The sequence below is a fragment of the Salmo salar genome, chromosome ssa27 (assembly GCF_905237065.1).
Source record: "Salmo salar chromosome ssa27, Ssal_v3.1, whole genome shotgun sequence".
Classification (NCBI taxonomy): Eukaryota; Metazoa; Chordata; class Actinopteri; order Salmoniformes; family Salmonidae; genus Salmo; species Salmo salar.
In genome coordinates, this window is record NC_059468.1 from 1,362,993 (window position 1) to 1,380,360 (window position 17,368).

At 43.2% G+C, this 17,368-nt stretch overlaps 1 pseudogene; it reads right to left on the minus strand.

Moving 5' to 3' along the window:
- Positions 1-10,431: 10,431 nt before the first annotated feature.
- On the minus strand, positions 10,432-12,584 carry LOC106588141 (dolichol-phosphate mannosyltransferase subunit 3-like; annotated as a pseudogene).
- Positions 12,585-17,368: the final 4,784 nt, after the last annotated feature.

Below are 17,368 nucleotides of genomic sequence, written 5' to 3' on the forward strand. Positions count from 1 at the left end.
CAGCCAGCAGGTCTAGCCCTGAGTTTTTGGACCGAGTCTACCAACCAATCAGCAGGACACAGCATGGATCGTGGCCAGCAGACGTTAACCCAATAACAGAGTAGGTAGGATACAAGAGTCAGGAGTTTCCAGAGCCTAGGGGGAGGTTATCTAAAGTTATGGTAGCCATGTGTGAGTCCCAAATGGTACCCTATTCCCTTTTTTAGTGCGCTACTTTTGACCAGAGCCTTAAGAGCCCTGGTCAAAAGTAGTGCACTATATAGGGAATATGGTGCCATTTGGGACACCATGTTGTAGCATCTGTAACCTGCATGGGCGGCACTGTGGTTGTGGAAAGCTAGCTAGCATCTCATTACTAGTGTGTTCAGCCAGTGGCTTATTGGAACAGGAACCGTGGGAACACAATAGGCTGACCTGTGGCTGACTTGATCATTTCATTCTAGTTCTTTATTATGCAGTGGTGTGTGCACATACAGTTTTCAGACCCCTTGACCTTTTCCAATTTTGCTACGTTACAGACTTATTCTAAAATGTAAAAAAGGAATTATGGCAAAGCAAAAACAGGTTTTTAGAAATGTTTGCAAATGTAAAAAAAAATATTATGAAATATCACATTTACATAGTAAGTATTCAGACACTTTACTGAGTACTTTGTTGAAGCAACTATGGTAGCCTCGAGTCTTCTTGGGTATAACACTACAAGCTTGCCACATCTATATTTTGAGAATTTTTCCCATTCTTCTCTGCAGATCCTATTAAGCTCTGTCAGGTTGGATGGGGAGCATTGCTGCACAGCTATTTTCAGGTCTCTCCAGAGATGTTCGATCATGTTCAAATCCGGGCTCTGGCTGGGCCACTAAAAGGACATTCAGAGATGTTCGATCGGGTTCAAGTCCGGGCTCTCGCTGGGCCACTCAAGGACGCTCAGAGACTTCTCCTGCGTTGTCTTGGCTGTGTACTTAAGGTCATTGTCCTGTTGGAAGATGAACTTTCGCCTCAGTCTGAGGTCTTGGGCACTCTGGAGCAGGTTTTCATCAAGGATCTCTTCTCTGTACTTTGTTCCGTTCATCTTTCCCTCGATCCTGACCAGTCTCCCAGTCCATGCCGCTGAAAAAAATCCCCACAGCATGATGCTGCCACCACCATGCTTCACCGTAGGGATGGTGCCAGAATTCCTTCAGACGTGACACTTGGTATTCAGGCCAAATAGTTCAATTTTGGTTTCATCAGACCAGAGAATCTTGTTTCTCATGGTCTGAGAGTCTTTAAGGTGCATTTTGGCAAACTCCAAGCGGGCTGTCATGTGCCTTGTACTGAGGAGTGGCTTCCGTCTGGCCACTCTACCATAAAGGCCTGATCGGTTGAGTGCTGCAGAATGGTTGTCCCTCTGGAAGGTTCTCCCATCTCACCAGAGGAACTCTAGAGTGACCAAGGCCCTTCTCCCCCGATTGCTCAGTTTGGCCGGGCGGCCAGCTCTAGGAAGAGTCTTGGTGGTTCCAAACTTCTTCCATTTAAGAATGATGGAGGCTACTTTGTTCTTGGAGACCTTCAATGCTGCAGACCATTTTTGGTACCCTTCCCCAGATCTGTGCCTCGCCACAATCCTGTCTCAGAGCTCCAAGGGCAATTCTTTCGACCTCATGGCTTGGTTTTTGCTCTAACATGCACTGTCAATAGTGGGACCTTATATAGACTGGTGTGTGCCTTTCCAAATCATGTCCAATCAATTGAATTTACCACAGGTGGACTCTAATCAAGTTGTAGAAACATCTCAAGGATGATCAATGGAAACAGGATGCACCTGAGCTCAATTTCAAGACTCATAGCAAAGGGTCTGAATACTTATGTAAATAAATTATTTCTGTTTTTATTTTGAATACATTTGAAAAAATGTCTAAAAGCCTGTTTTATCTTTTTTGCTTCAACAAGGTCCTGAGTAAAGGTTCTGAATACTCATGTAAATGTGTTATTTCAGTTTTTTATTTTTAACAAATTAGCAAAAATGTGTAAAAACCTGTTTTTGTTCTGTCATTATGAGGTGTTGTGAGTAGATTGATGAGGGAAAAAAACATCTTAATCAATTTTAGAATAAGATTGTAATGTAACAAAATGTGGAAAAAGTTAAGGGTTTGAATACTTTCCCAAATGCACTGTATATATCAACATCAAATGAACATAAATATAACGTAGCTCGTCAAAGTGTTACACAGGACATCCCCCTGAGCCATTGCCTAGGCTACTGACTAAAAACAACAGAGAGAGAGAGTACATGTCAGGGTCACAGGGGGCTGAGGGGAAGGAAGACACCCTGGTCACTGTCAACAACACAGTCAGGCAGCTCGGCTCAGGCTCTCTCTCCAATCAGGGCACATCCTGACACCCTGCCATCGGAGCGCGGTCTGGGTGTAGTCTACTGTTCCTGTCAAAATGTCCTGTCACACGCTCCTCTCACCCATCATGACTCAGTCAGGGTCATCTACCATGTTTTCCAGCTCAGCTGTCCTGCCCTTGTCTCTTAGACTAGCTTTCTCTCTATCTTTCTCTCTGCCTGACCCACTCCCTCACGTCTGTTTTCAGCCCAGTTCATCCCTTTCTTCCTATCTCTTTTTCCTCCCCCTAAGTCTCTGACTTTGCCATCATCCTATCTTTTCCAAGGTTTTGAGCTTTACTGTGAAATGTGAATTGTGTAGGAGGGGAACGCTTTTTGGTATGATAGGAGGATAACCTATACTTTCTCAGGTTTTAAATTCATGTCTGTGTTGATAACTCTACTCTTAGTGCTGGCACTGTGTCTTGATCCCTGTAGGACTGGCGAGGACCCAAATGTGACCCTATATTGTTTATGCCTGTTTTTCAGCGCTCCTCTCACAGTGCTGTAGGGGAGACCGTGGTTGGTTGCCACACATTTTACTTGTGTGTATTTCTCAGTACCAGTATATCTTACAAGACTATTTTCAATATTAGGAGAAAGACCAAGGTCTTGGGTTGAAATTGGGACACTTTTTATCCTCATATCTTATTCCAACATGGAGTTATAAGCCAGTGGTCCTCTGTAGCTCAGTTAGTAGAGCATGGCGCTTGCAACATCAAGATAGTGGGTTCATTTCCAGCGACCACCCATATGTAAAATGTATGCACGGATGACTGTAATTTAGATAGACGTGTCTGCTTAATGGCATATATTATTGTTATAAGCCATCAAACAAACTCTGTCCACTTGTGTCAACCAGCCCCATCGTGGAGTTGGTTGTCACGCAGTATGGGGTTGGTTGTCACAATGTTTGCTAGTAGCTTATTCCTTTTGTAACAGGAAGTGAGGCAATATAGCATACAGACAGCCAAGCCTTTCCTTGATCGAAAGATATTCCTAACAAAATTCGGCATTTTATGCATTGATAATAACATATGACATTTTGAGTAAATGTGTGTATGCGTGTGTTTACACATGCGTGTGTGCCGGTGTGGGTGTGTGACAGAAAAAATATGTGCGTGAGAGGGAGGCAACGAAGGGAGCTCTTTATAGCACAAGCACAAAAGTGCTTGGGATTTATTGTATACTGGTAGTGGCAATGTTCCCAAACAATATGGTTACAATGGGTTGGATTGTGACAAGGGCATTTCCATGTAAAAGGCCCCATGAGCACTAACATAGGAGCACATCAAAGTTGGTGTATATATTTCAACCTTGGAATAAGCAAAGGCTTTGATTTCTGGTTAAACAGATAGAAAAGGGGTCTTAGAAAACAGTAGAGTATTAGCTCAGCACAGTGCAGTAGAGTTGAGCACAGTATAATGTACTGTATTGTACTCCACTGTACAGAACTCTACTCTACATTTTAGTCATTTAGCAGACGCTCTTATCCAGAGCAACTTACAGTAGTGAATGCATACATTTCATACAATTTCATACATTTATTTTCTGTGCTGGCCCCCTGTGGGAATCAAACCCACAACCCTGGCATTGCAAACACCATGCTCTACCAACTGAGCTACAGGGAAGGCTAGAAAAGCTCTGTTACCCGACCCGAGCCCGAAGTGCCCTGACATTATACACTGAACAAAAATATAAATCCAACAGGATAAAATGCTCACTAACAAGGATGCAAACAAATGTGTGCAAAAAAATGTAGAGAAATAATGTTTTTGTGCGTATGGAACATTTCTGGGAACTTTTATTTAAATAAAAGTTCCCAGAAATGTTCCATACGCACAAAAACATTATTTCTCTCAAATTCTTTGCAGACATTTGTTTGCATCCTTGTTAGTGAGCATTTTATCCTTTGTCAAGATAATCCATCCACCTGACAGGTGTGGCATATCAAGAAGCTGATTAAACAGCACGATCATTACACAGGTACACCTTGTGCTGGGGACAATAAAGGCCACTCTAAAACTTGCAGTTTTGTAAGACAACACAATGCCACAGATGTCTCAAGTTTTAAAGGAGCGTGAAATTGACATGCTGACTGCAGGAATGTCCACCAGAGCTGTTGCCAGAGAATGTAATGTTCATGTCTCTACCATAAGCCGCCTCCAATGTGGAGTATTTCTGTCTCTAATAAAGCCCTTTTGTGGGGAAAAACTCATTCTGACCTAGTCATGTGAAAGGACCTATGCCATAACAGGCTCACCAAGGACCTATGCCCTAACAGGCCCACCAAGGACCTATTCCCTACCAGGCCCACCCATGCCCACCCAGGACCTATGCCTTACCAGGCTGCACCCCTGCCCAGTCATGTGAAATCCATAGATTAGGGCCTAATTTACTTATTTCAATTGACTGATTTCAAATATAAAACAGGAGAGATTATTTCACAAAAAAATATTAATGCTCCTTGAGTTTTAGCAGAGTGATGAAAAATAGCAAACAGATAACTGCTCTTATGTCTCCTCATGAGTAGGGCAGCCCAAGCAAAGCCATTGCTATGGTTACTCACAGACTCAAAGCTGCCATGAGCAGGGATCGAGTGACAGACAAAGAGGAGCAGCTAATGGATTGACTAACAGAGGAAGTTATTTCTGATTTCGGGCTTTTCACGGGGCCTGGCTTTAAATTAGGCAGAAGCAATCGGGCCTGAGTAGGGTAGGGCCTGAATGTCTCGGTCATGGGTAGGGGCTTACAATTCACATGCAGGGCTCTAACTCTGATATGCTGTGCTCTACTTTGCTGTCCAAACCTGAGAAACATAGACATCTATGATTGATACAGATTTGGTCCGGTCTTGTTTGGAGGGAGGAGCTCATTAGCATATTAGCCAGTGTGTAGAACAATACCCAAACATGCAAAGGAGGATTGTACATGTTTCTACCTTGTGTACCTATTGAGGATACATCACCATGAAGAGATTGAGATGCATAATTATGCATTTCTGTATAGTACAGATCAGGGACCTGTGATGTCATTCTGTTACTATCGTTCTACCACGGAATTCCCCACAACCAACCCCCAAAAATGTTATAATGGAGTTAATTGTGACAACCGATCTCCCCCCAATGCTAATTAAGATGCTATTTACCACATGGCTTGACCTAGGAACTCTGAAATAGGTTTTAAATATAGCTCTCCATTTCCTCTTTTCAACAAACACAATTGTTCATAGATACTCCCAAAATCCTAACAATTACAAAGAAAATAATAATAAAATAAAATCACATGAAAAACCTAAACTCCCCTCACCTCAATGAATTGACAAGGTGGATGAGTTTTTTTCAAATAATTCACACATTTTTAACCTTAAAATTATTACAAAGCAGCATTTGGATTGGGAGTAATCAGCACTGTGACAACCAACCCGGTCTCCCCTACGCCTCGTCAGCTCAGCTTGCAGAGGGAGCAACAAAAAAACAGGGAGTACATTCTGTGTGCATAAGTCATCTCTCTCTCTCACTGCTTCCCTGTCTGTCAGATCCTCTCATGCCAAAACCAGACCTCTCATGAAATTGTTGGTTGATATTTCAAAACGCAAGCTAAAATTCTACAGAAAAAACACACAAAACCACTAGGCAGTGACTGCAAGAACTCAAATGAGTTTGACTTACACAGAACTTTGTGTTACAAAACAAATTAATAATTCAAAATGAATCATCCTTTTACTGGCAATGTAGAAACAATGGTGTGTCAACTCTAGTAAATCTATCAAACATATTTAATAATATATGTCATTTAGCAGACGCTTTTATCCAAAGCAACTTAGTCATGCCTGAATACATTTTACATATGGGTGGTCCCAGGAACCAAACCTACTATCCTGGTATTGCAAGCGCCAAAGCTGCGCCGTGCTCTTCCAACTGAGCCACAGTGGACCAAAAGGACAATTTTTCATACAAACATCTATTCAGAACATTTGTTCAAGGTTATTCATGAGGTGATGTTGACAGCTCATGGTTCCGAGAAAGGGGAGTATTTGATAGTTGTGAGGGTTAGCGACTAGATAGATACATTATCTGCTTTCAAGGTATCAGATAATGACTACACCTACTCATGACAAAGTTTCATAGAATTCCACAGGAAATCATATAAAAAACATATGAAAATAATCTTTGGATAGGGTTGAACAGTTTTGATAGAATCGGTTGAATATTCTATACAAAGAATTGAATCTGTTGACTATTCTATACAAACATCCTTCTCATATGCTTGTCTGTGGACACTCATTTCCAAAGAAAAAGCATATGAAAATAACGCAATATGTTTTTATATCCTATTTCGTTACAAACACTCCAAACTACACTGTTAAAATGATTGCTTTGTAACACTAAAATTAGTGGCAGCTGAGGGTAGGCCTATACCACTTTATCCTATTTTAGGACCAGGAGCTATTGGCCTGGAGGGCAAAGGTTAATTCATAACATCAACATCACCTCATAAATTACCTTGAATGAATGAATATACTCTGTACAATGCAATTCAACACGTAGTTTCCACATGAGAAAAGATATGGATGGAAGCTGTTTCACTTGTATTTCTTGGCCAGGGCTCACTTGGAAAAGAGATGTCAATCTCAAGTTCTTCAGCAGTGAGAAGACATTTAGACTGATTCTCAGATGAATTAACTTATGTCAATGTCACACTACCTGAAGAACAAATCATGATACATTTTCATTTGAACTCCATTCCATTTTATTCTCTGGCGTATTACTTTTCACAGAGACATAATGCTTGGGCCCAGAAGGCATACAAAATGTTTTCTCAAGGTCTATTGTGACTGCCTCTCTTACAAAAGTCACATTGGGTTAGTTGAAATGCAATGGTAGCATTACACCACCTTTTGCCGTGTGAATCATAACTCTTCTCTAAGCCTCGTCAGTGGGCCGGCCGGAAGAGATTTTGCATTATTATGCGATCATTATTATGGATTTGACTCTGCGTTTCAAGTTACAGTACTGTATTAAATCAAAAGCTTCCCTCTTGTGAATAGCCTTTTGCCCAACGCATAGCAATAACACTAACGGTAATCCTCTCACGTGCATTGTAAACAAAATGCAAGGAGATTTAACAAAGAGCTATACCAATTGAAAGGTCATTACTAATGGGAGAGCTTTGTGTATTACTGGTTGTAGGCTACATTAGATTGCAGATTTATCGCTAAAACATAAACATACTCAAACTGTGTTGAAGGCAATGTCACTTTTGGAGATTTGGGATTAAAACTGAAATCTAAGAATGTGCTTTAGTCTAGAGTTCTGTTGGATTTGGCCCTTTTCTGTTTGTCTGATGCAAAACATTGACATCAACAAAGTTATTTTTATGTATTAGGCCAATGTTAACTACAACACTATTTGTGTTACAGGCTAACGATCAAAGTTGGAGATAAAGACAAACAGATGAAGTCAGATTTACGCATGCAGGTGATTAGTGGAAAGTGCAAATCTGCGGGACTACCCCACTTTTCTGTGGGGCTTGCAACAGATCCATGGGGGGTGGCAAGGCAGAGCTTGATCCCACGCCAATCAGGCACATGGAATGCATTTGTTTGCATTCGTTATATAACTTTTTTTTACGCCCTTTAATGATGCCTTTGCCCAGACTGTGCTCTATCTGTGCCCAGCAGGGGTCACTGAAAATGAGCAAAGGCAGCCATTTTAGCCTGACGAGAGAAAGAGACATCAGATCAGTTCTGAGCTAAATATTTTCGCCTATATATTTCAGCTGAAACCAATTCAAAAAGGGAAACAGTATGTATTTTTATGTTGCCAAACAAATACTGTATAAGACCCTTTTTAGACTATCCATAGAACAGTAGAGAGCATTCATTATGTGGTTGAAGTAAAGAAGCTCCTAAGCCGAGGCCATATGTTGAGATATTCATCAAACACACACACACACACACACACACACACACACACACACACACACACACACACACACACACACACACACACACACACACACACACACACACACACACACACAAATAGAGAGAAAGAGCGCTTTGGGAAAAAACGGCCAGTCTTTATTAAGTCGCAATTGCCTCAGGACACAAGTCAGAAACATTACAATGGAATGTGCCCTTTTTGAACACAAAAACTGGCCGATGCGATCAACAGCTGAATCTCCAGACATACTACTCAATTAGCTAGACAGTACGCAATTGTTTGACATTCCTGGGACAGAAACTAGTCCCGTTCTGTACCAGCATGACCCTTGAGATTCATTAGTAGACTTTTCACAGTGAACTACACTTGGCCACAGAACAGTGATTTGACTGTGCTTTATGTTATAGACATTCCTAAAGGATCTTGTCTATTTCCTTCACAGTGCACAAGTGCCCTTTATAGGGTTATCGTAATAGTACAAGCACTAGTGATGTAATAGTACAAGCATTTAATATGCTTGCTCTGTTTCCATTGATGTTATTGGTTGAAACCAAACATATGTAATCAGCAGTTTGTTCATTTATAACCAGTGGCATCAGAACATACACTACCATTCAAAAGTTTGGGGTCACTTAGAAATGTCCCTGTTTTTGAAAGAAAAGCACATTTCTTGTCCATTAAAATAACATCAACTTGATAAGAAATACAGTGTAGACATTGTTAATGTTGTAAATGACTATTGTAGCTGGAAACGACTGATTTTTAATGGAATATCAACATAGGCGTAAAGAGGCCCATTATCAGCAACAATCACTCCTGTGTTCCAATGGCACGTTGTGTTAGCTAATCCATGTTTATCATTTTAAAAGGATAATTGATCATTAGAAAACCCTTTTGCAATTATGTTAGCACAGCTGAAAACTGTTGTTCTGATTAAAGAAGCAATAAAACTGGCCTTCTTTAGACTAGTTGAGTATCTGGAGCATCAGCATTTGTGGGTTCGATTACAGGTTCAAAATAGCCAGAAAAAAAGATCCTTCTTCTGAAACTCGTCAGTCTATTCTTGTTCTGTGAAATGAAGTCTATTCCATGTGAGAAATTGCCAAGAAACTGAAGATCTCGTACAACGCTGTGTACTACTCCCTTCACAGAACAGCGCAAACTGGCCCTAACCAGAATAGAAAGAGGAGTGGGAGGCCACGGTGCACAACTTAGCAAGAGGACAAGTACATTAGAGTGTTTAGTTTGAGAAACAGACGTCTCACAAGTCCTCAACTGGCAGCTTCATGAAATAGTACCCGCAAAACACCAGTCTCAACATCAACAGTGAAGAGGCGACTCTGGGATGCTGGCCTTCTAGACAGAGTTCCTCTGTCCAGTGTCTGTGTTCTTTGCCCATTTTAATATTATAATTTTTTTGGCCAATCTGAGCTATGGCTTTTTCTTTGCAACTCTGCCTAGAAGGCCAGCATCCTGGAGTCGCCTCTTCACTGTTCACTCTTCACTCTTCTTCAAATCAGCCGTTTCCAGCTACAATAGTCATTTACAACATTAACTATGTCTACACTGTATTTCTGATCAATTTGATGTTATTTTAAAGGACAGAAAATGTGCTTTTCTTTCAAAAACAAGGACATTTCTAAGTGACCCCAAACTTTTGAACGGTTGTGTACGTGACCAACTTGCAAACACAATAGGGATGGAAATCTTTGCTAAAACATGATTGATTTATTTTCAGAAAACATATCTGCTGGGGGACCTGATCTAAGGGCTATGTGTTACTGTTTTTTGTAAGATGCATTGTCTAAATGGCTACTGGATAGTGCTGTCAGATATGGATGATGGATGAGTCTTCGTGTGACTTGGCATCAGTATAGGGTGAATAATGAATACAGAATAGGGACTACAGCATCCAATGATGTATGTAACTCAGGAAGAACCTATTTGATTTTAAGACTTTATCCACTCCACTCTATGGACATTGGGAACTGTAGGAAATTTAAAAAAAACATGGTCCATGATAAGAACTTTGCCTTGTGTATGTTTCCAAATCTGTCTTTGTGGTGTCTATAACAGTCTCTCCAAGAGTCTCTATAGTCTCTACTTTTCACATCTTCAAACCTTTTTTCTCAGGTCCTACTTGGCCTCCTTTATCTGAGCCTGTAGTTCTTTGGATGCCTCCTCACAGTCGTTGAAGGTGGCTACCTCGTAGCAGCCGAACACTAGCAGCAGATACATAGGCATGGGCCCGGCCACCTCCCTGTAGGCCTCTGGGAGCCTCATGTCTAGAAGGTCAAAAGTCACAAGAGCCAATGCTGCACCTATTACCGAGATGCCGAACACCCACTCCAGGAGCTTGGTCAGGATGATGGGAAACTTCAGGGCTCGGGTGCTTTTTCTCTAGTGATGTAGTTTCAGCAAACGAAGAGGCGAAGCGAGAGGGCTCAGTCTCGCCAAATTCTTTTCTGTATAAACCCAGGGCATTTCTTAGGGTAATAATATGCTGTCACAAGGGTCGTTGAAAGGGGACCAAGGCGCAGCATGTAAAGTGCTCATATTTCTTTTATTAATGATAACACGTCAACAAAATAACAAAACGACAGCCAACAGTTCCGTCAGGTACGTATACAAAACGGAAAACAACTACCCACAAACCCCAAAGGAAAACAGGTTGCCTAAGTATGGCTTCCAATCAGAGACAACGAAAGACACCTGCCTCTGATTGGAAACCATACCCGGCCAAAACCTGGAAAACAAAACATAGAAATAGAATACTAGAAAAACCCCACATATAAACAGAAAACCAAAACCACCCAACACAACCACCTGTCATGCCCTGACCGCACTACTATGGCAAATGACCTCTTACAAGGGTCAGGACGTGACAGTACCCCACCCCCCCAAAGGTGCAGACCCCGACTGCACTCAAACAAAAACCCAACAAAAACAACCCCAAACACAAAGGGAGGGAAGGGAAAGTGACAAACGTCTATGGCGGCTCATGCGCTACACCCAGACCCTTCCTCTGCCTCCGATCCTCCAGCAACGGAGGTGGCTCCGGATCAGGGCGTAACCCCCGTTCCGCCTGCAGATCCCTCCGCTTCTGAAACCCTGGCCTGTGGATCATTATTGGAGGAATCGGACTGTAGATCCTTACCGGAAGCTCTGCGATGTAGACCACCGCTGGAGGATCTGGGCTGCAGGCCGCCGCTGGAGGATCTGGGCTGTAGGCCGCCGCTGGAGGATCTGGGCTGCAGGCCACCACTGGAGGATCTGGGCTGCAGGCCGCCACTGGAGGATCTGGGCTGCAGGCCGCCGCTGGAAGATCTGGGCTGCAGACCGCCGCTGAAGGCTCTGGGCTGAGGGGCATCGTCGGAGGCTCCGGGCTGAGTGGCGTCGCCGGAGGCTCCAGGCTGAGGAGCGTTGCCGGAGGCTCCGGGCTGAGAAGCGTCGCCGGAGGCTCTGGGCTGAGGAGTGTCGCCGGAGGCTGCAGACTGGAGAGCGTCGGTGGAGGCTCCGGACTGGAGAGCGTCTCTGTAGGTTCCGGACCGGGGACCTTCACTGCAGGCTCCGTGCCATGGATCATCACTACTGGTTCCGCACCATGGATCATCACTGGAGGCTTCGTGCCATGGATCATCCCTACAGGCTCCGGGCCATGGATCATCACTGGAGGCTTCGTGCCATGGATCATCCCTACAGGCGCCGAGCCATGGATCATCACTGGAGGCTTCGTGCCATGGATTATCGCTGGAGGCTTCGGACCATTGATCATCACTGGAGGCTTCCTACGGGGAGCTGGAACCGGTCTCACCAGACTGGGGTGATGCACTGAGGACCGCGTGCTCAAAGCAGGCACCGGCCCGTACTGGGCTATGGAGGCGTACTGGAGGAAGAGTGCGAGAAGCAGACACAGGACATACTGGGCTATGGTGGCGCACTGGAGGGAGAGTGCACGGAGCAGGCACAGGACGTACTGGGCTATGGTGGCGCACTGGAGGGAGAGTGCGCGGAGCAGGCACAGGGTACACTGGGCCTTGGAGGCGCACTGGAGGTCTGGCGCTTAGGGCTGGCACAACCCATCCTGGCTCGATGTTGATAATAGCCTGGCAAGGGCGGAGCGCTGGTACAGGACGAACTGGGCCGTGCTGGTGAATGGGGGGTACCGTGCGTAGAGTAGGTGCAGGATAACCTGGGCCGAAGAGACGCACTGGAGACCAGATACGTTGAACCGGTGCATCTCCCAGGCAGCCGGCCAACTCTAGCATGGCAACGGTGAGGAGATTGCACCGAGCGCACCGGGCTGTGAGTGCGCATGGGCGACACCGTGCGCACCACCACATAACACGGTGCTTATACCGTCACTCGCTCCCTACGGTAAGCACGGGGAATTGGCTCAGGTCTTAACCTCGCCTTTGCCAATCTACCCGTGTGCCCCCCCCAAAATGTATTTTGCTGCTGCCTCTTGGCCTCTTCTTGCCTGCCTAGCTGTTCCTCCCAGTATCGTCGTTCCGCCTTCACTGCCTCTATCTCCCACTGCGGACGGCGATACTCCCCAGGGCTTGTCCAGGGTTCTGCCCCATCTAAGATCTCCTCCCAGGTCCACTCCTCTGAACCATACTGCTTGGTCCTGCTCTTCCTCCTCGAGAATGCACGCTGCTTGGTCCATTGGTGGTGGGTAGTTCTGTCACAGGGGTCGTTGAAAGGGGACCAAGGTGCAGCGTGTAAAGTGCTCATATTTCTTTTATTAATGATAACACTTCAACAAAATAACAAAACGACAGCCAACAGTTCTGTCAGGTACGTATACAAAACGGAAAACAACTACCCACAAGCCCCAAAGGAAAACAGGCTGCCTAAGTATGGCTTCCAATCAGAGACAACGAAAGACACCTGCCTCTGATTGGAAACCATACCCGGCAAAAACCTGGAAAACAAAACATAGAAATAGAATACTAGAAAAACCCCACATATAAACAGAAAACCCAAAACCACCCAACACAACCACCTGTCACGCCTTGACCGCTCTACTATGGCAAATGACCTCTTACAAGGGTCAGGACGTGACATATGCAGACCTAAGCTTGTCGCCTACCTTCCCGCCTTTGGGACAGAGATCCCATTGTTAGGGCAGAGACATGAGCATCTTGTCATTATATATCTCTGGTTTCAGCCTCTTGCGATTGGAAAAGAAAGTTGGCGGGTCCACAATGCACTGTTAAGATGTTGGACTGCCTTAAAGGAAATTGATGTTTCGCCAAAACTATATAATTACTCCTGTCTAAATAAAATCATTCAAAATACTTCACCAGGGAGCATGACTTAGCCACAGAGGATCATTAGCTTCTTTATTTTTTGCCACGCACATGTTGATGCTGGATCAGATCCAGAAAGATAATTGATTTTTATCACCTACAACAATATGAAATTAACATTAACCGGATGTTTCACATGCGCTACACTAAATGTAATACTTTTTCATGCAAGTAGATTAAGTAGACAATTTAGGGTACGTTTTTACAGTGATCTTTTTAAAGAGGTGGATTTGGCGCATGTGCACTTGGTCAAGAACAATACAGATTCATCGTCTCCTCTGCCCAGGGCTCATTGTTTTATGCCACGTTCAAAACAACTGGGAACTCTGAAAAATACGAGGTCAAATCATGACGTCAGTGATCTTTAGGTCAGAAAGTCAGAGCTCTAGAAAGAGGCCCGAGTTCCCGAGTTGGATGACGTTCAAATCGATTTTTCCCAGTGGGAGCTCGGTTTTTTCAGAGTTCCCAGTTGTTTTGAGCGCACTTCCCAGTTCCGAGTTCCCAGTTGGTTTGAATGCAGCATTACATCAGATAGCGCGTATGGAGCCAAATACCTGCCAAACGGTTGAACGTACAGTACATATTGTTAGGATTGTAAGAAAATCCATGTGTGAAACATGAACATAAACGTGAAATTTCATCTGTGAACATACAAACACCACATTACGATTACGGACTAACATTTTAGACTTGAACAAATCTGTTGCAATTCTGATGTACAATAAAACCTTTCAGAGTTTTGGCAGTTTCATCTCACCAACAAAAAAAACATACACCAAATGACCTGTGAGGAGTGCTACCTGAACAAGCATAACACAGTACAAAAAAAACGGAAGTCAGGGAATGGAAAGAGGTATCCTGCATGTTTTCAAGTTAAAAGTCTCCATTCTCTATTTCTCCTCAGTTGAGTTTACTTCACATTTAAGTAGCTAATGTAATGGATTTGTTTGCCAGTGTAAGTCTAGATAGCACTAGCTGTATTATGCCTATACCAGTGAAGTTTCAGTCCGCTAGGTGTCTCTCTACAACATCTGCATATCTCTGGGTGACATGGACATCCCCATGCATGCACCTTATCAAAATATGACTAAGTCAGTTTTGCACCACCCCATTCTCTGGGCTCTGTCTGCAATAATAACCAGTAGTAAATACCAGGAATAATTAAACATAACTAGTAGTATCTACCAGGAATAATGAAACATAGAATAATAATAGCTGTTTGGGGAATCTATGAATTTTGTATGACCACTGGAGTCTGCCACTCAAAATATTTTTTTATTGAACATTTTGATATTTATTTCATATCTCCAAATATTGCCAAATCATATCTGTAGGAGTGGTTAATATGAATTTAAAATATAATAATTTGACATGATTTATATGAATCGGGTCATGAACATATGGACTTTGAAATGAACAAGGGAGAGAATAAACAGAGGCTAAATCTGACATAAGCTTATTCCCACACTTTATAATAACTCTGCTGCATTGGTCTTAAGTATTGCATTACTGCATTGGTCACCCCGCTCCTCCGCTCTCTCCACTGGCTTCCAGTTGAAGCTCGCATCCGCTACAAGACCATGGTGATTGCCTACGGAACTGTGAAGGGAACGGCACCTCCATACCTTCAGGCTCTGATCAGGCCCTACACCCAAACAAGGGCACTGCGTTCATCCACCTCTGGCCTGCTGGCCCCCCTACCTCTGAGGAAGCACAGTTCCCGCTCAGCCCAGTCAAAACTGTTCGCTGCTCTGGCACCCCAATGGTGGAACAAGCTCCCTCACGACGCCAGGACAGCGGAGTCAATCACCACCTTCCGGAGACACCTGAAACCCCACCTCTTTAAGGAATACCTAGGATAGGATAAAGTAATCCTTCTAACCCCCCCCTTAAAATATTTAGATGCACTATTGTAAAGTGGTTGTTCCACTGGATATCATAAGGTGAATCCACCAATTTGTAAGTCGCTCTGGATAAGAGCGTCTGCTAAATTACTTAAATGTAAATGTAAGTAGTCTCCGTATAGACTATTCCCTCCATCATGACACTGCTGCCCAGTTGATGAGCTTGTAACCTCCATACAGCACCACAGCACCATGTTCCTTCAGAAAAGCACCTCTCAGCCTCAGAAGATGCCCTTCTGGAGGCATGCAGCCAAACAGTCATTATACCCTAATGTAGAGGCCTATTTGCCTACTAGCCAAATAAAGTGCAGCGCATGCATGATGCGTGCAACTCGTCATTCCAACATACTTGAACATTTAATTCATCCTTCAGTCAGTCAGTATGTCATCCATTCAGTCATTTGTCTGAGATGCAATAGGAACTAACTCAAAGAGAATAGAACAGTCTTATCCATTTGTTTATTGAAGTCCATGTGTATTCAAAATTATCTGAATTCTCCAAAGTTCTTTAGCCTATCACTTTAATAATTCAATGTTTAATTTAGGTCTATCCAAATAAAAAATAGGCCTTCAACTTGTAAGCATTGCAATTTAGGCTATCATTTTGGGTACTGGTGTCTTGCTGAATAATTTTAGAACTCTATTTGTGTTTAATAACTGTTTTTATTATAGGGCTCCCTTTTAAAAAAAAAGGCCCTAGCTCACAGGCCTCTAAATATATCCTCTAAATAAATGTTAAACAAAATAGTTGAAGAAGCACGTGCAGTGGCTGACAGGGAAAACAGATCTGGCAATAAGAAAAGGCTATAAATAGCCTTGACCATTTATGACCCCTTGGCTCTTTCACTCAGGACAGGTTATAGCCAATACTTAATCAATATTTTGTTATGTCTCATTTATTGATATGGATATAGCCTCTGCGTGATGGGGTTGTGCAACGCAAATGGCTATAACAAGCCTACATACAGAGTGGAATTCACTAATACAACAGTCAAATGCCTAATATAAGGCCTACAGTCCATGCTCCCAAATACTGGGAAAAGTGTGATTCATTTGGTTACATGAGCACCACCATAGCCCCACACGGCTATACAAACAAATTATGCAATTATATGGCCATTAAATAACACACAACAACATGGCATATTTAGATAGCTGAATAGGCCTAGCCTAAATCATATGTACTTTCTATTTTGCAGCTCAGATGGTTATTCTAGACAAGGCTCTTCTGTGTCTTTATCATTCTCACACAAGTAATTTGCTGAAGGCCCAAGACTATACACCTCCTATACACTCCTCCCTTCATATAGGTAGAAACTCAAACAGGAAGTACCAGAGGTGGGACCAAGTCATTGTTTTACAAGTCGCAAGTAAGTCTCAAGTCTTAGCACTCAAGTCTCAAGGCAAGTCCCAAGTCAAGACAGGCAAGTCCGAGTCAAGTCTCAAGTCAAGACCGTCAAGACCGTCAAGTATCAAGTCAAGTCTCAAGTCCTAAACTTTGAGTTTTGAGTTCTAAACAAGTCATAATGTGCTCTTCACCAAATGTAATACCATTTCATATTTTTAACAAGAGTAATAGTTAGTATATTACATTTACGCAAATCATGAATGCTTTTAAAAATATCTATATATTTATTACTTTCCAAATAAACCTTATATTTCCATGGAAATACATGGGTAGCCATGAGAAAGACCCCCCCCCCAATAGTGATCGACTATCGAGGATCGCTATGGGGCGCAATCAGGCGATGTAGGCTTGTACACCATCGCCCAACCTTAACACACACACACACACACTCTGTGTGGTTACTGTAGGCTAACGTATGTCAATGG